This window comes from Triticum dicoccoides, chromosome 5A, assembly GCF_002162155.2.
Source record: "Triticum dicoccoides isolate Atlit2015 ecotype Zavitan chromosome 5A, WEW_v2.0, whole genome shotgun sequence".
NCBI lineage: Eukaryota > Viridiplantae > Streptophyta > Magnoliopsida > Poales > Poaceae > Triticum > Triticum dicoccoides.
In genome coordinates this window covers 461,510,911-461,535,493 of record NC_041388.1, presented here as the reverse complement: position 1 = coordinate 461,535,493, position 24,583 = coordinate 461,510,911, and positions in this window count along the sequence as shown.

The following is a 24,583-nucleotide window of genomic DNA, read 5'->3' as shown; positions in this document are numbered from 1 at the left end:
ACATACGGACTCTAAAAATAGCCTATACTTATGTATTTCGAAATTACATGGGCCTGGCCCAATAATAAGGTGACGCAGCACCTAAAATAGCCTCGGGACGAAATTTAGGAAGTGGCATCTTGTATATTTCGTCCAAGGCTTCATGCACCCATTATGGTGGCTTCAAAGTCCTGAAATCATCACTTGTAACTCCGTTCTTGTTCCCCTTGCGCATGCCATCATCTCCATGCTTGTTCTTGCTCCAATGTTCATCCTTCTCAAAGCTAGGCCCTTCATTTGTAAGCAAAACAAATGTATCCAATTTAGGCAGCATCATATTCTCATGAACATTAGAATCATTACCAAGAAACGAAAGTACCTGGTAATTTAGTTGGCGTGCACGAGCTCTAGTAATTGGTCCAGTATGTATAGCAGCAGGGGCTGTGGGTGTAACAATTGTATTGATGTCCTCATCATCCTCCCCTTCTTGAAATGAAGTCGTCCTCGACGGAAGTTCATCTTCCTCACCCAAATAAGGCTTCAAATCTGCAATGTTAAAAGTGGGACTAACCCCAAAATCTGCAGGCAGCTCAAGTTTATATGCATTATCATTTATTTTCGCTAACACCTTAAAGGGACCATCAGCACGTGGCATTAACTTTGATTTGCGCAAATCAGGAAATCTATCCTTACGCAAATGTAACCAAACAAGATCTCCAGGTGCAAACACAACATGTTTTCTACCCTTATCTCCAGCAAGTTTATATTTAGCATTCATGCGCTCAATGTTTCCCTTAGTTAACTCATGCATTTTTATAATCAATTCAGCACGTTGTTTAGCATCAAAATTAACCTTCTCCGAAGATGGAAGAGGCAACAAATCAATAGGTGCACGAGGTAGGAAACCATACACAACTTCAAAAGGGCACATCTTAGTAGTAGAATGCAATGAACGATTATAAGCAAATTCAATATGAGGCAAGCATTCCTCCCACATTTTCTTATTATTCTTCAAAACAGCCCTAAGCATAGTAGACAACGTTCTATTGACTACTTCAGTTTGTCCATCACTTTGGGGGTGACAAGTAGTACTAAAAAGCAGTTTAGTCCCCAACTTAGCCCATAAACATCTCCAAAAGTGGCTAAGAAATTTAGTATCACGATCTGAAACAATAGTATTTGGCACACCATGCAAGCGAATAATTTCACGAAAGAACAAATCAGCAACATTAACAGCATCATCGCTTTTATGACATGGTATAAAGTGTGCCATTTTCGAGAATCTATCCACGACAACAAATATGCTATCCCTCCCCTTCTTTGTTCGAGGTAAACCTAAAACAAAGTCCATAGATATATCCTCCCAAGGAACATTAGGTACAGGCAAAGGCATATATAAACCATGAGGATCGAGTCGTGACTTAGCTTTTTGACATGTAGTGCATCGAGCAATAAAACGCTCAACATCCCGTCTCATCTTTGGCCAAAAGAAATGTGTAGCAAGTACGTCCTCCGTCTTCTTCATGCCAAAGTGTCCCATTAATCCTCCTCCATGCGCCTCCTGCAACAACAAAAGACGAACGGAGCTAGCTGGAATGCATAGCTTGTTAGCACGAAACACAAATCCATTATTAACAACAAACTTGTTCCACATTCTTCCTTCTTTACAATTCTGCATTACATCTTTAAAATCAGCATCATGCACATATTGATCTTTGATGGTCTGCAAACCAAATATTTTGAAGTCAAGTTGTGAAAGCATAGTATAGCGACGAGACAATGCATCAGCAATAACATTTTCTTTTCCCTTCTTGTGTTTAATGACATAAGGGAAAGTCTCAATGAATTCAACCCATTTAGCATGTCTACGATTCAGTTTAGCTTGACTTTTAATATGTTTCAAAGATTCATGATCAGAATGTATAACAAATGCTTTGGGCCATAAATAATGTTGCCATGTTTCTAAAGTCCGAACAAGAGCATATAATTCTTTATCATAAGTAGAATAATTCAGACTAGGCCCACTCAATTTTTCAGAAAAGTATGCAACAGGTTTGCCATCTTGTAATAACACACCTCCTAATCCAATTCCACTAGCATCACATTCAAGCTCAAAAGTCTTATTAAAATCAGGAAGTTGGAGTAAAGGAGCATGTGTCAACTTATCTTTCAATACCGTGAAGGCTTCTTCCTGTGCGGTACCCCAAAGAAAAGGCACATCTTTCTTTGTAAGCTCATTGAGAGGTGCAGCAATGGTGCTGAAATCTCTCACAAAACGCCTATAGAATCCAGCGAGGCCAAGAAAACTCCTCACTTGTGTGACCGTTTTGGGTTGCGGCCAACTCTCAATAGCTTCAATCTTGGCTTTATCAACTTCAATTCCCTGTGGAGTAACAACATAGCCAAGAAAAGATACTCGGTCGGTGCAAAAGGTGCACTTCCCAAGGTTACCAAACAAACGTGCATCACGTAGAGCAATAAAAACAGCACGTAAATGTTCCAAATGTTCTTCCAAAGATCTGCTATAAATCAATATGTCATCAAAGTAAACTACCACAAATCGTCCAATGAAAGCACGTAAAACTTCGTTCATTAATCTCATGAAAGTACTAGGTGCATTAGTTAACCCAAAAGGCATGACTAACCACTTATATAATCCAAACCTAGTTTTGAATGCTGTTTTCCATTCATCTCCCAATTTCTTACGAATTTGATGGTATCCAGTATGCAAATCAACTTTGGAGAATATTGTAGAGCCACTCAATTCATCAAGCATATCATCTAGCCTAGGAATAGGATGACGATAACGAATTGTAATATTATTAATGCCTCTACAATCAACACACATACGTGATGTACCATCCTTTTTTGGCACTAGAATAATAGGAACAGCACAAGGACTAAGGGATTCGCGTATATAACCTTTGTCGAGAAGCTCTTGTACTTGACGCATAATCTCCTTCGTCTCCTCTGGATTGGTACGGTATGGTGCACGGTTTGGCAGTGAAGCACCGGGAATTAAGTCAATCTGATGCTCAATCCCTCGAATAGACGGTAATCCCGGTGGCACGTCTTGTGGAAAAACGTCAGCGAACTCCTGCAAAATGTTAGTGACAGCAGGAGGCAAAGAGGAAGGCACGTCCTCGAATGAAAATAATGCCTCCTTGCACACAAAAGCATAGCAAACAGATTTGCTGAAATCTAGCTCATCAATATCAGATTTGGTGGCAAATAAACATGCACTTTTCAATTTAATTTCAGAAGCAACACTAGATGGTTTATTATTAGGCTTCATTTGTTGCTCAAATTCTTTTGCCACAATCTGATTTTCACTCTTATTCGTCTCTTGTTTTGCTTTATTAGCTCTATTAATATCATCTTTCAAAATGGAATCAGGAGTCATAGGAAGCAAAGTAATATTTTTATCCTTATGAACAAGAGTATAGTGATTGTTTCTACCATGGTGTACAGAATTTTTATCAAATTGCCATGGTCTACCAAGTAATAAGGAACATGCTTGCATATGTACCACATCACAATCAGCATAATCAGCATATGTAGAGATACTAAAATGCACACGAACAGTACGTGTTACCTTAACCTTGCCGCTGTTGTTGAACCATTGGATGTAGTAAGGATGTGGATGTGGTCTTGTGGTGAGAGAAAGCTTCTCCACCATCCCCATGCTAGCCAAGTTGTTGCAGCTCCCTCCGTCTATTATGACGCGCACAGAACGTTCCTTCACAACTCCCTTGGTATGGAACAAATTGTGCCTCTGATTTTGCTCAGCTTGTGTGACCTGCACACTCAAAACACGTTGAGCAACTAAACATTCATACCTGTCAGCGTCTTCAGGAGCCATGTATTGCGTCTCATGATCAGAATCATCTCCACCATGTTCTTCACGTGTAATAAGAGCCAATGTCTCCTCATCATAGTCACTAGCGGACTCATATCCACCATCCGCGGTAGCAATCATCACACGCGGAGATTTGCATTCTCTCGCATAATGACCTCCTCCCTTACAACGACGACAAATAGTATCACTTGTGTGCCCTGTTGATGCCATGGAAGAAGAAGAACGTTGTGCAGGCCCCGCAGGTGCGCTCTTGGCAGATAATGGTGGTTGTGCCTGTTTTCTTGTATCACGGCTGGAGGTGGCACCGGATGGAGGTGCTGGTGCAGTTGAAGTAGAAGATGCACGTGGCGTCCATGATGAAGGTCGGCCTGCAGAAAAGTTAGTTCGCCCCAATGCTTGTCGATCCTGCACTTCACGTTCAGCTTTACAAGCAAGATGGAATAAACGAGTGATATTAGTATACTCCTTATAGTCTAGAATGGTCTGAATCTCTCTATTTAATCCACCCAGAAAACGTGCAAGCATAGCTTCATTCTCCTCAACAATACCACATCTAATCATGCCAGTTTGTAATTCCTGATAATATTCTTCTACAGAATTTTTCCCTTGTCTTAAACGCTGCAATTTTTGAAGCAATTCACGTTGATAATATGGTGGAAACACGAATCGGAATCTAGATGGATCTCGAAAACAAACCTAATATGACAAGAACTCGGATTGGTGGTGGATATATGGTGGTAGATGGCAGTGGTGGTGGTATATGACAGCGGTGGTGGTATATGGATACGGATTCGAAGCGGTGGCGGATAAGCGGCGGTGGTAGATGGCAGGGGCGATGATGATGGTGCGGCGGCGGCGTGACAACTTATGACCAGAACTCGAAACTCTAAAAGACTAGACTCTAAGACCAGCAACTAGACACGACGATGCAACCGCAAATTCAACAAAGCAAAACCCTAAAAAGATTATGCAAAGGCTCAGATTGGTTAGGATATGATGAACTAACCCTAAAAAAAATTTGTGGCTTTTTCGTGGACTATAGGTATGAAGAACAAACTCGATCTAAACTACGAAAAACTGTAAAATCTCACCGAGCAACCTGGAAATCTGATACCACTTGATAGAGGCAAAGGTGTCCCGTCTTTCGATGAGATGATGGATATCGCTTTGGTGGAAGTCGACTTTGACGATCCGACTACGAACGTGCGAGGACGTCGCGCCTTAGCAATCGCTAAACCAACTCCGAGAGGTTATTGACCACGCCGGAGCACGATCAACCTGACCACGAGGGTCTGTTTCCTGCGAGCAAACGAAGAACAAGCAAGAAACTAAGATTGCAATCTGGATATTGCGAATATAAGATGAAAGCTTTATTGATCAAGGTGGGGTTCTGTGACGCCTTTTTCTGGTCGTTGAACACAAACGAAGTACGCGAAGTTGCAGCTATGGCGAACTGTTAATCTAAACAAAACCCAAAGTCTAAACGATGCCCTAAGGGCTGTATATATGGAGGAAGAGGGGGGAATTTCGTGGCCCTTGGTGGAGGGGTCTGAAATCAACCCTATCTCTTGTTTCCCCACACATACAGACTCTAAAAATAGCCTATACTTATGTATTTCGAAATTACATGGGCCTGGCCCAATAAAAAGGTGACGCAGCACCTATAATAGCCTCGGGACGAAATTTATGAAGTGGCATCTTGTATATTTCGTCCAAGGCTTCATGCACCCATTATGGTGGCTTCAAAGTCCTGAAATCATCACTTGTAACTCCGTTCTTGTTCCCCTTGCGCATGACATCATCTCCATGCTTATTCTTGCTCCAATGTTCATGCTTCTCCAAGCTAGGCCCTTCATTTGTAAGCAAAACAAATGTATCCAATTTAGGCAGCATCATATTCTCATGAACATTAGAATCATTACCAAGAAACGAAAGTACCTGATAATTTAATTGGCGTGCGCGAGCTCTAGTAATTGGTCCCGTATTTGTAGCAGTAGGGGCTGTGGGTGTAACAATGGTATTGATGTCCTCATCAGCCGACCTTCATCATGGACACCATGTGCATCTTCTACTTCAACTGCACCAGCACCTCCATCCGGTGCCACCTCCAGCCGTGATACAAGAAAACAGGCACAACCACCATTATCTGCCAATTGCGCACCTGCGGGGCCTGCACAGCGTTCTTCTTCTTCCATGGCATCAACAGGGCACACAAGTGATATTATTTGTCGTCATTGTAAGGGAGGAGGTCATTATGCGAGGGAATGCACATCTCTGCGTGTGATGATTGCTACCGCGGATGGTGGATATGAGTCCGCTAGTGACTATGATGAGGAGACTTTGGCTCTTATTACACGTGAAGAACATGGTGGAGATGATTCTGATCATGAGACGCAATACATGGCTCCTGAAGACGCTGACATGTATGAATGTTTAGTTGCTCAACGTGTTTTGAGTGTGCAGATCACACAAGCTGAGCAAAATCAGAGGCACAATTTGTTCCATACCAAGGGAGTTGTGAAGGAACGTTCTGTGCGCGTCATCATAGACGGAGGGAGTTGCAACAACTTGGCTAGCATGGAGATGGTGGAGAAGCTTTCTCTCACCACAAGACCACATCCACATCCTTACTACATCCAATGGTTCAACAACAGCGGCAAGGTTAAGGTAACACGTACTGTTCGTGTGCATTTTAGTATCTCTAGATATGCTGATTATGTTGATTGTGATGTGGTACCTATGCAAGCATGTTCCTTATTACTTGGTAGACCATGGCAATTTGATAAAAATTCTGTACACCATGGTAGAAACAATCACTATACTCTTGTTCATAAGGATAAATATATTACTTTGCTTCCTATGACTCCTGATTCCATTTTGAAAGATGATATTAATAGAGCTAATAAAGCAAAACAGGAGACGAATAAGAGTGAAAATCAGATTGTGGCAAAAGAATTTGAGCAACAAATGAAGCCTAATAATAAACCATCTAGTGTTGCTTCTGAAATTAAATTGAAAAGTGCATGTTTATTTGCCACCAAATCTGATATTGATGAGCTAGATTTCAGCAAATCTGTTTGCTATGCTTTTGTGTGCAAAGAGGCATTATTTTCATTCGAGGACGTGCCTTCCTCTTTGCCTCCTGCTGTCACTAACATTTTGCAGGAGTTCGCTGACGTCTTTCCACAAGACGTGCCACCGGGATTACCGCCTATTCGAGGGATTGAGCATCAGATTGACTTAATTCCCGGTGCTTCACTGCCAAACCGTGCACCATACCGTACCAATCCAGAGGAGACGAAGGAGATTATGCGTCAAGTACAAGAGCTTCTCGACAGAGGTTATATACGCGAATCCCTTAGTCCTTGTGCTGTTCCTATTATTCTAGTGCCGAAAAAGGATGGTACATCACGTATGTGTGTTGATTGTAGAGGCATTAATAATATTACTATTCGTTATCGTCATCCTATTCCTAGGCTAGATGATATGCTTGATGAATTGAGTGGCTCTACAATATTCTCCAAAGTTGATTTGCGTAGTGGATACCATCAAATTCGTATGAAATTGGGAGATGAATGGAAAACAGCATTCAAAACTATGTTTGGATTATATGAGTGGTTAGTCATGCCTTTTGGGTTAACTAATGCACCTAGTACTTTCATGAGATTAATGAACGAAGTTTTACGTGCTTTGATTGGACGATTTGTGGTAGTTTACTTTGATGACATATTGATTTATAGCAGATCTTTGGAAGAACATTTTGAACATTTACGTGTTGTTTTTATTGCTCTACGTGATGCACGTTTGTTTGGTAACCTTGGGAAGTGCACCTTTTGCACCGACCGAGTATCTTTTCTTGGCTATGTTGTTACTCCACAGGGAATTGAAGTTGATAAAGCCAAGATTGAAGCTATTGAGAGTTGGCCGCAACCCAAAACGGTCACACAAGTGAGGAGTTTTCTTGGCCTCGTTGGATTCTATAGGCATTTTGTGAGAGATTTCAGCACCATTGCTGCACCTCTCAATGAGCTTACAAAGAAAGATGTGCCTTTTCTTTGGGGTACCGCACAGGAAGAAGCCTTCTCGGTATTGAAAGATAAGTTGACACATGCTCCTTTACTCCAACTTCCTGATTTTAATAAGACTTTTGAGCTTGAATGTGATGCTAGTGGAATTGGATTAGGCGGTGTGTTATTACAAGATGGCAAACCTGTTGCATACTTTTCTGAAAAATTGAGTGGGCCTAGTCTGAATTATTCTACTTATGATAAAGAACTATATGCTCTTGTTCGGACTTTAGAAACATGGCAACATTATTTGTGGCCCAAAGAATTTGTTATACATTCTGATCATGAATCTTTGAAACATATTAGAAGTCAAGCTAAACTGAATCGTAGACATGCTAAATGGGTTGAATTCATTGAGACTTTTCCTTATGTCATTAAACACAAGAAGGGAAAAGAAAATGTTATTGCTGATGGATTGTCTCGCCGCTATACTATGCTTTCACAACTTGACTTCAAAATATTTGGTTTGGAGACCATCAAAGATCAATATGTGCATGATGCTGATTTTAAAGATGTAATGCAGAATTGTAAAGAAGGAAGAATGTGGAACAAGTTCGTCGTTAACGATGGATTTGTGTTTCGTGCTAACAAGCTATGCATTCCAGCTAGCTCCGTTCGTCTTTTGTTGTTGCAGGAGGCGCATGGAGGAGGATTAATGGGACACTTTGGCATGAAGAAGACGAAGGACGTACTTGCTACACATTTCTTTTGGCCAAAGATGAGACAGGATGTTGAGTGTTTTATTGCTCGATGCACTACATGTCAAAAAGCTAAGTCACGACTCAATCCTCATGGTTTATATATGCCTTTGCCTGTACCTAGTGTTCCTTGGGAGGATATATCTATGGACTTTGTTTTAGGTTTACCTCGAACAAAGAAGGGGAGGGATAGCATATTTGTTGTCGTGGATAGATTCTCGAAAATGGCACACTTTATACCATGTCATAAAAGCGATGATGCTGTTAATGTTGCTGATTTGTTCTTTCGTGAAATTATTCGCTTGCATGGTGTGCCAAATACTATTGTTTCAGATCGTGATACTAAATTTCTTAACCACTTTTGGAGATGTTTATGGGCTAAGTTGGGGACTAAACTGCTTTTTAGTACTACTTGTCACCCCCAAACTGATGGACAAACTGAAGTAGTCAATAGAACGTTGTCTACTATGCTTAGAGCTATTTTGAAGAATAATAAGAAAATGTGGGAGGAATGCTTGCCTCATATTGAATTTGCTTATAATCGTTCATTGCATTCTACTACTAAGATGTGCCCATTTGAAGTTGTGTATGGTTTCCTACCTCGTGCACCTATTGATTTGTTGCCTCTTCCATCTTCGGAGAAGGTTAATTTTGATGCTAAACAACGTGCTGAATTGATTTTAAAAATGCATGAGTTAACTAAGGAAAACATTGAGCGTATGAATGCTAAATATAAACTTGCTGGAGATAAGGGTAGAAAACATGTTGTATTTGCACCTGGAGATCTTGTTTGGTTACGTTTGCGTAAGGATAGATTTCCTGATTTGCGCAAATCAAAGCTAATGCCACGTGCTGATGGTCCCTTTAAGGTGTTAGAGAAAATAAATGATAATGCATATAAACTTGAGCTGCCTGCAGATTTTGGGGTTAGTCCCACTTTTAACATTGCAGATTTGAAGCCTTATTTGGGTGAGGAAGATGAGTTTCCGTCGAGGACGAGTTCATTTCAAGAAGGGGAGGATGATGAGGACATCAATACCATTGTTACACCCACAGCCCCTACTGCTACATATACGGGACCAATTACTAGAGCTCGCGCACGCCAATTAAATTATCAGGTACATTCGTTTCTTGGTAATGATTCTAATGTTCATGAGAATATGATGCTGCCTAAATTGGATACATTTGTTTTGCTTACAAATGAAGGGCCTAGCTTGGAGAAGGATGAACATTGGAGCAAGAACAAGCATGGAGATGATGCCATGCGCTAGGGGAACAAGAACGGAGTTACAAGTGATGATTTCAGGACTTTGAAGCCACCATAATGGGTGCATGAAGCCATGGACGAAATATACAAGATGCCACTTCATAAATTTCGTCCCGAGGCTATTATAGGTGCTGTGTCACCTTTTTATTGGGCCAGGCCCATGTAATTTCGAAATACATAAGTATAGGCTATTTTTAGAGTCCGTATGTGTGGGGAAACAAGAGATAGGGTTGATTTCGGACCCCTCCACCAAGGGCCACGAAATTCCCCCTCTCTTCCTCCATATATACAGCCCTTAGGGCACCGTTTAGACTAAGGGTTTTGTTTAGATTAAAAGTTCGCCATAGCTGCAACTTCGCGTACTTCGTTTGTGTTCAACAACCAGACAAAGGCGTCACAGAAACCCACCTTGATCAATAAAGCTTTCATCTTATATTCGCAATATCCAGATTGCAATCTTAGTTTCTTGCTTGTTCTTCGTTTGCTCGCAGGAAACAGACCCTCGTGGTCAGGTTGATCGTGCTCCGGCGTGGTCAATAACCTCTCGGAGTTGGTTTAGCGATTGCTAAGGCGCGACGTCCTCGCACGTTCGTAGTCGGATCGTCAAAGTCGACTTCCACCAAAGCGATATCCATCATCTCATCGAAAGACGGGACACCTTTGCCTCTATCACTAAGCCATTGCACTTTGTATGGATGTGGATGCTTCGTCTTGGGCAATTGGAGCTTGGAGCAAAGTTCTTCATTTGCGAGATTGTGAGAACTCCCTCCATCGATGATGACCTTGACGGATTGTCCATTGATGCCGGCCTTGGTGTGGAATATGTGGCATCGTTGGTCTTCTTCTTGGTGATGTTGGAGAGTCAAGACTTTTGAGACAACAAGTGCGGGACTTGAGTCTTCATCACAAAAGACTTGTTCTTCTTCATTGTTCACTTGGCGGTGCATGGCGACTTACTCAAGTGCTTCCATTTCACCTTCACTCATGGAGTCGTAAGTGCCATCATCGTTGAAGACCGTGGTCCGCTTGTTGGTGCACTCGTAGGACTTGTGGCCTCGGCCTCCGCAAGTGAAACACTTGAAGGAACTCGTCTTGTAACACCCGGATGTAACTTACCCAATTTGTATTCCAACTCTTGCCATTTCCGACGTTAAGTTATTTTATTTTCTCGGGTTCGGGTCTTTGTCTCTGTGTGTTGTGGTCGTTGTCATGCATCTCATATCATGTCATCATGTGCATTGCATTTGCATACGTGTTCATATCATGCATTCGAGCATTTTTCCCGTTGTCCGTTTTGCATTCCGGCGCTTCGTTCTCCTCCGATGGTCAATTCTACCTTTCTTTCGTGAGTGGGGTTTAAACATTTCCGGATTGGACTGAGACTTGCCAAGCAACCTTGGTTTACTACCGGTAGACCGCCTGTCAAGTTTCGCATCATTTGGACATCGTTTGATACTCCAACGGTTAACCGAGGGACCGAAAAGGCCTTGTGTGTGTTGCAGCCCAACACCCCTCCAATTTGGCCCAAAACCCACCAAAACCTTCTCATCATCTAGAGTGTTCGATCACGATCGCGTGGCCGAAAACCGCACCTCATTTGGACTCTCCTAGCTCCCCCTACCTCTATTTAAAGAACCCCTTCGAAATTCTCCTTCTCCTCCCCTGAAAACCTAGCTTCTTTTTCCACCGCGCCGCACCGGACAAAGTCCGCCACCGACGGACACGTCCGGATCCGCCCCGTCACCGCCACGTGGCGCTCCGCCATTCGCCGCCGCCACCGCGCCCACTTGGCCGCCCCGCCGGCCCGCTGAGGCCCGCCGCGGGCCCTCCCGGGCTCAGCCGCCAGCGCTGCCCCGCGCCTCCTCTTCCTCGTCGCCGGTCCCTTGCACCGCCGCCACCAGCGCCGCGCCCCTCGTCGTCGTCGACCCACAGGACGCCGCCGCCTCGCTCCGGTCACCGCCTGCCCTCCAGCGCCGCCCGCCGCCTCGGATCCGGCTGCCTCCGCCTCCGCCACCGCCGGAGTCCGGCCGCTCCCCGGCCTTCCCCGCTGCGTTCGGGCCTCACCGTTGCCGGAGACGACGGATCCAGCCTCGACCCGCCGGAGTCGACTTTTTCCGCGGAGGGGTTGTTTTTCTTCTCTAAGTCCTTTTTCTTCATATGATGTGCCCTACTTCATCATGCTATAATTTTGCATCCATAGCTCCGATTTGGACATTTAGCATATCAAAATGTTCATCTCAGAGAGTACATCATTCCATTCCATTGCATCATTTTCATTTGAGTTAATCTTGATGCCCGAAATGCTGTTAGAAAAGGGCTACTTGAGATAATTGTCAGATCTGCTGCTCCATTTAGATATTTGTCATTTTTGCCATGATTATTGTGTGCATGATATGCCCATGAGTTCTACATATGTTTTGTTAAGGGTTTTGCCATCTTTTCAGAGGTGCAACCCATGTATTTTTGTGATGTGTGTGGTGACTAGCACAAGCTTGTAAAGTGGTGCACTTGGTAATGCTGATTTCAGGGACTTAGCATTTCCACTAAGTCCTTGACCTGTTTATTTCATATGGCCATATGTTCATGTTGTTTCCTAGTGATCCGTGCCTCTTTTGAGGATAATCAGTAAGGATATTTTGTTAATCTTGTAGTGCTCTATCCATCCATGTCTTTGTTTGCAATTATGGAGCACCCTAGCTTGAGTCAATCGAGCTCTACTTTTGCTACTTTGTGAATCTAGGCAGATTGTCTACTAGTTAGCGATTTTGCGGATGATGTTGTAGTTGATCCGTGCATGCTATGCTATTGTTCTTGCCATGTCTAGCTTGAATTTTGTGTATTCTTGATGGATGTATGCTTATTTGGTCATGACTTGCTCCGTAGTGAGTGCATCGAGCTTGTAAACATGCCTACTTGAGTTATGTTTCAGCATGTGCCACTTTTCACTAAGTCTGAAAACTGATTATGTTTTTGCTATGTTCACATGCTTGCAATTGTATTTTCTAATCCCTTTTGGCTCAAGGTCACTAGGAGACTTTTGTTAAGCTCTTTGAGTAGCTCCATGCCATGCTTTACTTTGCCACATTCAGGTCCTGTAGCATATAGTTTTGTTGCGCCGAAGAGTGCTACCTGATCTGAAATTCCAGACAAGTGTTAATTTCACTAAGTCTAAGATCTGTTTGCCATATGCATTTTTGCCATGCTTGTTTGAACCTGTTAATGGATGATTTGGCCGTAGCTAAGTGCTAGACTTTTGTTAAGCATCTTGAATGCATCCCTGCCATGTATTTTGTTGCCATGTTTGGGTGCTGTAGCTTGTTCATCTCGTTGCATTTAGATGGCTACTTGCTGTAAATCACATACCGGTGTCATATTTGAATCGCTTGCCATTTCCAAACCGTAACTCCGATTCCGGCGTTCTTTATATCGTTTTCAAGTGATTTCATCTCATATTTCCAGTGGCACACTTGGATTCCTAAGTTGAGGCCAGGTTCATGCATTCCTTGTCACATCTTGCATATGCATCCCGCATCGCATCCCGCATAGTATATCATCTTTGCATCATATTGTTTGAGCTATGCACGTGGTTGATTGTGTCCTTGTTGCTTGTTTGTCTAGTTTGGGTAGAGCCGGGAGACGAGTTCGCTAACGAGGAGCCCGTTGAGTTTGCTTTCGAGGATCCAGTCAACTCTGACAACTTTGCAGGCAAGATGATCATACCCTCGAAATCACTACTATCTTTGCTATGCTAGATTGCTCGCTCCTTTGCTATGTCAATGCTACGATGCCTACCACTTGCTTTTAAGCCTCCCAAATTGCCATGTCAAACCTCTAACCCACCATGTCCTAGCAAACCGTTGATTGGCTATGTTACCGCTTTGCTCAGCCCCTCTTATAGCATTGCTAGTTGCAGGTGATGATTGGAGGCCGTTCCTTGTTGAAACATTTATTTACTTCTTTGGATATCATTATATTACCTTGTTATCTTAATGCATCTATATACTTGGTGATAGAGGCGGGGTGTCCCGATCTTTCGATGAGATGATAACTATCGATTTGGTGGAGACGACTTTGACGATCCGACTACAAACGTGCAACGACGTTGTGCCTTAGCAATCGCTAAACCAACTCCGAGAGGTTATTGACCACGCCGGAGCACGATCAACCTGACCACGAAGGTCTATTCCTGCAAGCAATCGAAGAACAAGCAAGAATATGATAAAAGCAATCTGAATATCGCGAATATGTATGAAGTATTGATAATGGTGGGGATCCGAAAAGTGGTCTTGGTCTGGTCGTTGGACACAAACGAAGCACACGAAGTTGCAATGGCTAACTTTTAACTAAACAAATCCAAGGAAAAGCTACTAGATGGATCTACTTATATAGGAGCAAGGGGTGGCGGCCAAGGAGGTGGGAGGACGTCCCAAGGCAGCCTAAAACTAAATCTAGGTCGTACAAGGCCAATGGGCCCAAGTGGAGGTGATGTAACACCTTTGGACTTGTAGTTTGACTCGGATTCTGCTGCAGCATCAGATTGTTTCGTCCACAACTCAACGCTCCGGACGAATTTGAAGGTGATTCCAATTGGGTTGGAAAGTGCACGAAATCTAGTTTCCAACAAAAAAAGAATGACCCAATTCGGAGTCCGTATGAAAAACTTGTGTGCGTTTTGAGTCAGGTATGTCTGTGCAGTCCGAATCTGAATCCAGAACGTGAGAGACTTGGACTCTATCTTCTCTTGGGCCAAAAGTGACGTGAGAGAACTTTTTGGACAGCAAATAAACATCTCTTTCTTCCTTATCTTCATATGTGGATTGTACAAATGTCCCATACACCTGCAATTAGACAAAACACAAAAGTGTGTGAAGTATTTTTGTTCTGGATAACATAAATAGATTATTGAATAGTTTGCACTAGAAATCACCTGACAAATATGCATATATGCAATATTTTTGGTCATATCCAAGGTAGTGATGTCCTCATCATCCTCCCCTTCTTGAAAATAAAGCCGTCCTCGGCGTTGCTTAATCTGAAATGTGGCTAACAAAAGAGACAAGGTGTACATGTTGTATATGTATATGTCATCCATTTTTACTTCCCTTGATTTTTGCATATATGACACATGAATAGATGAGTAACTTGCATAGTTCATAAAATCTAAAGCCAAAAAATTAGCACAAGAAGTAGAAAGCATGAAAATATTGCAACTCAGTTTGCACATATAAGTGAAGCTCTTATTCATTTCAAAAGATTGACAATGTTCATCATTAAACCATCCCAACATTGGTAAGTAAACCTTACTTGCATCAAATTTACATGCTACAACATGCTTAAATAAGCAAACATGCAATAAGTCATTCAACACAGAATCATCACCAAGATTAGATGTCATATTAAAATGATTAAACATTGGTTCTTTTGCATCAATAGTTAATTCAATGGGTGCACTCAAAATTGTTGGTATTTCAGTTGTTTGATCACATGGCAAAGTCAAATTATCAACGTAGTCCTCTAAAATAGGTGGTGTGATCAAAGTAGTGGGTAGCTCATCAGATGGTGCATTCAAATTGACAAGGCATTCATCATTCTCATGTAGAGATGGAAGATCAGTACCTTTGTCATTACCTCTTATGATCAACTCAGATGATGTAGCCACTCTCGGGGGCGATGTGTCACATGGTGGAGGTGATGTAGTCCTGACAACAACGGATGTGGTTGTCATAGTATGCCTAGTAGTTGAAGGAACAATCATATCAACTCTTGGAATGTGCACCGTGCGCTTGTTCTCCTCGTGGCCAACACGTCGTTTTATTTCCTTCTCAGCTTTGCAAGCAAGATGAAACAAATGGTCCATAGGTGCGCTTGTTCTCCTCGTGGCCAACACGTCGTTTTATTTCCTTCTCAGCTTTGCAAGCAAGATGAAACAAATGGTCCATAGGATAACACTCTTCATGAATTAGTATCTCTTGAATATCACGGTTTAATCCTCCCCAAAATCTATCCATAAAATCATCTTCACTTTCTTCTAAAGAGGAATGCAACAAGGTAGTTTGTAAATCATCATAATATTTTGTTACAGTTTCACTACCTTGTTTTAAGTGTTGCAACTTCTTAATCATGTCACGAGTATAATAAGCAGGGACGAAAGTATGTCGCATGGCAAGTTTCAAATCATCCCAAGTAGTAGGTATATAATCAGGGTGTAACCGACAATATTCACTCCACCAAACCAAAGCATAACCAATGAAAGAACCAACCGCAACCTTAACCTTTTTATGTTCATTGAAATTATGGGAAGCAAATATAGTTTTTATGTCGAACTCCCATTCAATATATAAAGCAGGTTTAAAACGACCATTAAATGGTGGTATAGATACATTAACCTGATCATGTGCATTTGGATGTTTGTGCACCTCTCGTGACGGTTGTGGTATTTGCAAAGGTGGTGGCACGTCTCCCGCGATCGACAAAGCCCATGAATTGACTCTGGATCCTGTCATGATTAGTAGAACAAGAAACAAAACCCAAAAATAATGTTCCTATAACTACTAGGATGTGGTGGTAAAACGCTCACAGTAAAGCAAATATCAATGTCTTACAAGTTCTTACCATGCAGCAGGCGGTGATCGGCAACCAGCGGTGTCAAGTAACTCCGAATATTGAGTAAAGCGATTGCCAGGGGAGCGTACGTATACACGGTGTAGAAATATGTGGAGCTGGGTTGGCTATATATGGTAGCAAAAGATTAGCAATAATCAATTCAGAGATGCAATGTTAAATAAACGCTCAACGACGGTACTGTGCTGGTCCTAGGCTAGATCGGACTATTGACGCGAGCCTAGAACACTAATGAGGTCACGGCGTAGCACAACTAGCATCAATGAAGGATACTAAGTAGCTCTTGACAGCAAGATATAAGTGAAGATCACAACGGCAGTGAAGATAATGATGAAAAACAACTGCCAAGCAGGATATACAACAACTCTCTCTCCAACTTTCCTCTTGAAAAGTTTGAGACAATTTTCTGATAAATTCTTTCAAAGAATGCTACTAACTCAAGCTTTCCAATGCAAAAAGAATCACTCAATTCCGAGTTGATATGAGGAGTCAAAGAATTCTAAAACTGGCCTGAAAAATTGGAACAAGTTGTGTTCACGAACTTCGGAGGGCAAAAAGACCTATTTAGATGCCGATTTTGAGGTGTCAAATATTGAACTAGCTTCTGCAACTATTTAGATGCGGCTCGTCGCTATCTTCAATTTGAGTACTCACGGAGCCAAAACTGACTTCGTATGAGGAAGATACACCTGTTTTACTGAACAGTGCGCAAAACAGATTCCAATCCGAATTCAGGTACGAGATTGATTCTAGATAGATCCAATTTTTTTTTCTTCTCTCTTTTTTCTCACTCTTTTTTTTCTTTTTCTTCTCTCTCTTTTTCTTTCCTTTTTTTCTCTTTTTTTTCTCTATCTTTTTTTTTCTCCCTCTTTCCAAGACAAACTAGATAAGATGCAGATTGGATCAGGCGAAGATGTGAATCACCTCAACTATGATTATGACAATGAACAGTGCATAGCACGTGGTGGAAATTAATAGATGGGATGGTGGACAGCGGAAGGGATAATGATGCAGTGGCGGCGTGACTAATGTGAACAGAACTCGAAACTCTAAAGGAACTAGACACTAAGACCAGCAACTGACACGACGATGCAACCGATAATTCAACTATGCAAGCAATGAATAGAAAATTGCAAAGGCTCAGACTGGCTTGGATAAAGGATGAACAGATCTAACTTTTTTTGTGGCTTTTTCTTGGACAATAGGTAAGAAAAAAATCTAATCTAAGAAAAACTGGAAATTCTCACCGAGCAACCTGAAAACTGATACCACTTGATAGAGGCGGGGTGTCCCGATCTTTCGATGAGATGATAACTATCGATTTGGTGGAGACGACTTTGACGATCCGACTACAAACGTGCAACGACGTTGTGCCTTAGCAATCGCTAAACCAACTCCGAGAGGTTATTGACCACGCCGGAGCACGATCAACCTGACCACGAAGGTCTATTCCTGCAAGCAATCGAAGAACAAGCAAGAATATGATAAAAGCAATCTGAATATCGCGAATATGTATGAAGTATTGATAATGGTGGGGATCCGAAAAGTGGTCTTGGTCTGGTCGTTGGACACAAACGAAGCACACGAAGTTGCAATGGCTAACTTTTAACTAAACAAATCCCAAGGAAAAGCTACTAGATGGATCTACTTATATAGGAGCAAGGGGTGGCGGCCAAGGAGGTGGGAGGACGTCCCAAGGCAGCCTAAAACTAAATCTAGGTCGTACAAGGCCAATGGGCCCAAGTGGAGGTGATGTAACACCTTTGGACTTGTAGTTTGACTCGGATTCTGCTGCAGCATTAGATTGTTTCGTCCACAACTCAATGCTCCGGACGAATTTGAAGGTGATTCCAATTGGGTTGGAAAGTGCACGAAATCTAGTTTCCAACAAAAAAAGAATCACCCAATTCGGAGTCCGTATGAAAAACTTGTGTGCGTTTTGAGTCAGGTATGTCTGTGCAGTCCGAATCTGAATCCAGAACGTGAGAGACTTGGACTCTATCTTCTCTTGGGCCAAAAGTGACGTGAGAGAACTTTTTGGACAGCAAATAAACATCTCTTTCTTCCTTATCTTCATATGTGGATTGTACAAATGTCCCATACACCTGCAATTAGACAAAACACAAAAGTGTGTGAAGTATTTTTGTTCTGGATAACATAAATAGATTATTGAATAGTTTGCACTAGAAATCACCTGACAAATATGCATATATGCAATATTTTTGGTCATATCCAAGGTAGTGATGTCCTCATCATCCTCCCCTTCTTGAAAATAAAGCCGTCCTCGGCGTTGCTTAATCTGAAATGTGGCTAACAAAAGAGACAAGGTGTACATGTTGTATATGTATATGTCATCCATTTTTACTTCCCTTGATTTTTGCATATATGACACATGAATAGATGAGTAACTTGCATAGTTCATAAAATCTAAAGCCAAAAAATTAGCACAAGAAGTAGAAAGCATGAAAATATTGCAACTCAGTTTGCACATATAAGTGAAGCTCTTATTCATTTCAAAAGATTGACAATGTTCATCATTAAACCATCCCAACATTGGTAAGTAAACCTTACTTGCATCAAATTTACATGCTACAACATGCTTAAATAAGCAAACATGCAATAAGTCATTCAACACAGAATCATCACCAAGATTAGATGTCATATTAAAATGATTAAACATTGGTTCTTTTGCATCAATAGTTAATTCAATGGGTGCACTCAAAATTGTTGGTATTTCAGTTGTTTGATCACATGGCAAAGTCAAATTATCAACGTAGTCCTCTAAAATAGGTGGTGTGATCAAAGTAGTGGGTAGCTCATCAGATGGTGCATTCAAATTGACAAGGCATTCATCATTCTCATGTAGAGATGGAAGATCAGTACCTTTGTCATTACCTCTTATGATCAACTCAGATGATGTAGCCACTCTCGGGGGCGATGTGTCACATGGTGGAGGTGATGTAGTCCTGACAACAACGGATGTGGTTGTCATAGTATGCCTAGTAGTTGAAGGAACAATCATATCAACTCTTGGAATGTGCACCGTGCGCTTGTTCTCCTTGTGGCCAACACGTCGTTTTATTTCCTGTTCAGCTTTGCAAGCAAGATGAAACAAATGGTCCATAGGATAACACTCTTCATGAATTAGTATCTCTTGAATATCACGGTTTAATCCTCCCCAAAATCTATCCATAAAATCATCTTCACTTTCTTCTGAAGACGAATGCAACAAGGTAGTTTGTAAATCATCATAATATTTTGCTACAGTTTCACTACCTTGTTTTAAGTGTTGCAACTTCTTAATCATGTCACGAGTATAATAAGCAGGGACGAAAGTATGTCGCATGGCAAGTTTCAAATCATCCCAAGTAGTAGGTATATAATCAGGGTGTAACCGACAATATTCACTCCGCCAAACCAAAGCATAACCAGTGAAAGAACCAACCGCAACCTTAACCTTTTTATGTTCATTGAAATTATGGGAAGCAAATATATTTTTTATGTCGAACTCCCATTCAATATATAAAGCAGGTTTAAAACGGCCATTAAATGGTGGTATAGATACATTAACCTGATCATGTGCATTTGGATGTTTGTGCACCTCTCGTGACGGTTGTGGTATTTGCAAAGGTGGTGGCACGTCTCCCGCGATCGACAAAGCCCATGAATTGACTCTGGATCCTGTCATGATTAGTAGAACAAGAAACACACAAGAATATGATCCTACAGACTACGAACAACTGGAAATTCTCATCGAGCAACCTGAAAACTGATACCACTTGATAGAAGGCGGGGTGTCCCGATCTTTCGATGAGATGATAACTATCGATTTGGTGGAGACGACTTTGACGATCCGACTACAAACGTGCACGACGTTGCGCCTTAGCAATCGCTAAACCAATCTCCTGAGGTTACTGACGATGCCGGAAGCACGGTCAGCCTGACCACGAAGGTGTATTCCTGCAAGCAATCGAAGAACGAGCAAGAATATGATAAAGCAATCTGAATATTGCAAATATATATGAGGTATTGATAATGGTGGGGATCCGTAAGCGGTCTTGGTCTGGTCGTTGGACACAAACGAAGTACACGAAGTTGCAGTGGCTAACTTTTAACTAAACAAATCCCAAGGAAAAGCTACTAGATGGATCTACTTATATAGGAGCAAGGGGTGGCGGCCAAGGAGGTGGGAGGACGTCCCAAGGCAGCCTAAAACTAAATCTAGGTCGTACAAGGCCAATGGGCCCAAGTGGAGGTGATGTAACACCTTTGGACTTGTAGTTTGACTCGGATTCTGCTGCAGCATCAGATTGTTTCGTCCACAACTCAACGCTCCGGACGAATTTGAAGGTGATTCCAATTGGGTTGGAAAGTGCACGAAATCTAGTTTCCAACAAAAAAAAATCACCCAATTCGGAGTCCGTATGAAAAACTTGTGTGCGTTTTGAGTCAGGTATGTGTGTGCAGTCCGAATCTGAATCCAGAACGTGAGAGACTTGGACTCTATCTTCTCTTGGACCAAAAGTGACGTGAGAGAACTTTTTGGACAGCAAATAAACATCTCTTTCTTCCTTATCTTCATATGTGGATTGTACAAATGTCCCATACACCTGCAATTAGACAAAACACAAAAGTGTGTGAAGTATTTTTGTTCTGGATAACATAAATAGATTATTGAATAGTTTGCACTAGAAATCACCTGACAAATATGCATATATGCAATATTTTTGGTCATATCCAAGGTAGTCATGTCCTCATCATCCTTGATAGAGGCGGGGTGTCCCGATCTTTCGATGAGATGATAACTATCGATTTGGTGGAGACGACTTTGACGATCCGACTACAAACGTGCAACGACGTTGTGCCTTAGCAATCGCTAAACCAACTCCGAGAGGTTATTGACCACGCCGGAGCACGATCAACCTGACCACGAAGGTCTATTCCTGCAAGCAATCGAAGAACAAGCAAGAATATGATAAAAGCAATCTGAATATCGCGAATATGTATGAGGTATTGATAATGGTGGGGATCCGAAAAGTGGTCTTGGTCTGGTCGTTGGACACAAACGAAGCACACGAAGTTGCAATGGCTAACTTTTAACTAAACAAATCCCAAGGAAAAGCTACTAGATGGATCTACTTATATAGGAGCAAGGGGTGGCGGCCAAGGAGGTGGGAGGACGTCCCAAGGCAGCCTAAAACTAAATCTAGGTCGTACAAGGCCAATGGGCCCAAGTGGAGGTGATGTAACACCTTTGGACTTGTAGTTTGACTCGGATTCTGCTGCAGCATCAGATTGTTTCGTCCACAACTCAACGCTCCGGACAAATTTGAAGGTGATTCCAATTGGGTTGGAAAGTGCACGAAATCTAGTTTCCAACAAAAAAAGAATCACCCAATTCGGAGTCCGTATGAAAAACTTGTGTGCGTTTTGAGTCAGGTATATCTGTGCAGTCCGAATCTGAATCCAGAACGTGAGAGACTTGGACTCTATCTTCTCTTGGGCCAAAAGTGACGTGAGAGAACTTTTTGGACAGCAAATAAACATCTCTTTCTTCCTTATCTTCATATGTGGATTGTACAAATGTCCCATACACCTGCAATTAGACAAAACACAAAAGTGTGTGAAGTATTTTTGTTCTGGATAACATAAATAGATTATTGAATAGTTTGCACTAGAAATCACCTGACAAATATGCATATATGCAATATTTTTGGTCATATCCAAGGTAGTCATGTCCTCATCACTTGGTAAAGGGTGGAAGGCTCGGCCTCTCGCCTAGTGTTTTGTTCCACTCTTGCCGCCCTAGTTTCCGTCATATCGGTGTTATGTTCCCGGATTTTGCGTTCCTTACGCGGTTGGGTTATAATGGGAACCCCTTGATAGTTCGCCTTGATTAAAGCTTTTCCAGCAATGCCCAACCTTGGTTTTACCATTTGCCACCTAGCTTCTTTTTCCCTTGGGTTTCCGGAGCCCAAGGGTCATCTTATTTAAACCCCCCCGGGCCAGTGCTCCTCTGAGTGTTGGTCCAAACTGTCAGCCGCCAGTGGCTACCAGGGGCAACTATGGGCTGGCCTACCGGAAGTTTAGACAATCTGAGTGTGCCCTTAGAAAGAGATATGTGCAGCTCCTATTGGGATTTGTCGGCACATTCGGGCGGTGTTGTTGGTCTTGTTTTAACCTGTCGAAGTGTCTTGAAGAACTGAGTCTGATCGGAACATCTCGGGAGGAGGTCTATTCCTTCGTTGACCGTGAGATCTTGTCATGGGCTAAGTTGGGAATCCCCTGCAGGGATTTGAACTTTCGAAAGCCGTGCCCGTGGTTATGGGCAGATGGGAATTTGTTAATGTCCGGCTGTAGATAACTCAAACCTTAACCTAATTAAAATGAATCAACAGTGTGAGTTACCATGATGGCCTCTTCTCGGTGGAGTCCGGGAAGTGGACATGGTGTTGGAGTAATGTTTGCGCAGGTTGTTCACTAGTTTCTCGCTCGCGCTTTGCCTCCTCTTCTAGCTCTCTCTTGCGAACAGGATAGCCACCATATTTGCTAGTCGCTTGCTGCAGCTCCACATATTTACCTTGCCTTACCTATTAAGCTTAAATAGTCTTGATCGCGAGGGTGCGAGATTGCTGAGTCCCTGTGGCTCACAGATTACTATTACACCAGATGCAGGGCCCGATGATTCCGCTCCAGGTGACGCGCTCGAGCTCAAGTGGGAGTTCGACGAAGACTCTCAACGTTACTATGTTTCCTTTCCTGATGATCAGTAGTGGTGCCCAGTTGGGGTTGATCGGGACCGTGTCGCATGTTGGGTTCTCTTTTATTTTGGCGCCGTAGTCGGGCCATGAGTGTTTGGATGATGTAATGTTATTTATGTACTTGATTGACGTGGCGAGTGTAAGCCAACTATGTTATCTCCCCTTTATTATTTATATTACATGGGATGTTGTGAAGATTGCCTAACTTGCGACATATGCCTTTAATGCGATTATGTCTCTAAGTCGTGCCTCGACACGTGGGAGCTATAGTCGCATCGAGGGTGTTACACGTCTTGACGGTCTCATCGGTTGGGGTTGATGATGATGAAGCTCTCGGCTTGAAGTTGCCCGTAGTAGGGTTGCTTGTAGTTGGAGAAGCTTTCTTGGAAGTCGACTTGTCGATGTTGGAAGTAGAAGGTCTTGTAGTCGGTGTTGGAGTCGTTGAAGCTTGGTTATTGGAGAAGCCGTAGGACTTGGATGAGAACTTGGCGTACTTGAAATCATCTTGCATTTGGCATTCCACTTTGGTAGCTTGGTGCACTAGCTCGATGAGATTTGAGTATGGTTGGAAGCCGGTGATCTTCTTGATAGGATGATTGAGTCCATTCAGGAAACGTGCCATTGTTTGCTCATCATCTTCCGTGACATTGGCTCGTATCATGGCAATCTCCATCTCCTTGTAGTACTCTTCAACGCTCTTGGTTCCTTGCTTGAGTTGTTGGAGTTTCTTGAAGAGGTCGCGGTTGTAGTAAGTAGGCACGAAGCGTGCTCTCATGAAATCCTTCATTTGTGCCCAAGTAGTGATGGGTGGTTCACCTCTTGCCTCACGACGCTCTCTGATTTGTTCCCATCAAATGAGGACATAGTCTTGGAACTCAAGGGATGCCATCGCGATCTTCTTCTCTTCTTCATAATTGTGCAAACGGAAGATCTTGTCAACTTTCAATGCCCATGAAAGGTATTCTTCGGGATCGTTGCTTCCGTTGAACTTGGGCATGGTGAACTTGAGCTTGCCGTAGCGTTGCTCTTCATTGTGTTGGGTCGGGGATGATGACGCCCATGTTGTAGATGATTGTTCAACTCGTGGTGCTCTTGTCGCGGAGGGTTGTCAACCTTGTGTTGCTCTTGTCGTGGAGGATTCCCATTGTTTTCATGCTCTTGATGAACTTGACGGTCTTGGCGAGCTTGTGTAGGAGCGCGTCGAGCTCGAGGAGGAATTAGACGATGCATGCGAGCTTGAAGTCGTCGTTCGTGAATTTCTTCGCGAAGTGCTTCCTCTTCTTCACGGGCATGACGGCCTCGGTCGGCAATGGCTCGACTCGCATCGCGTA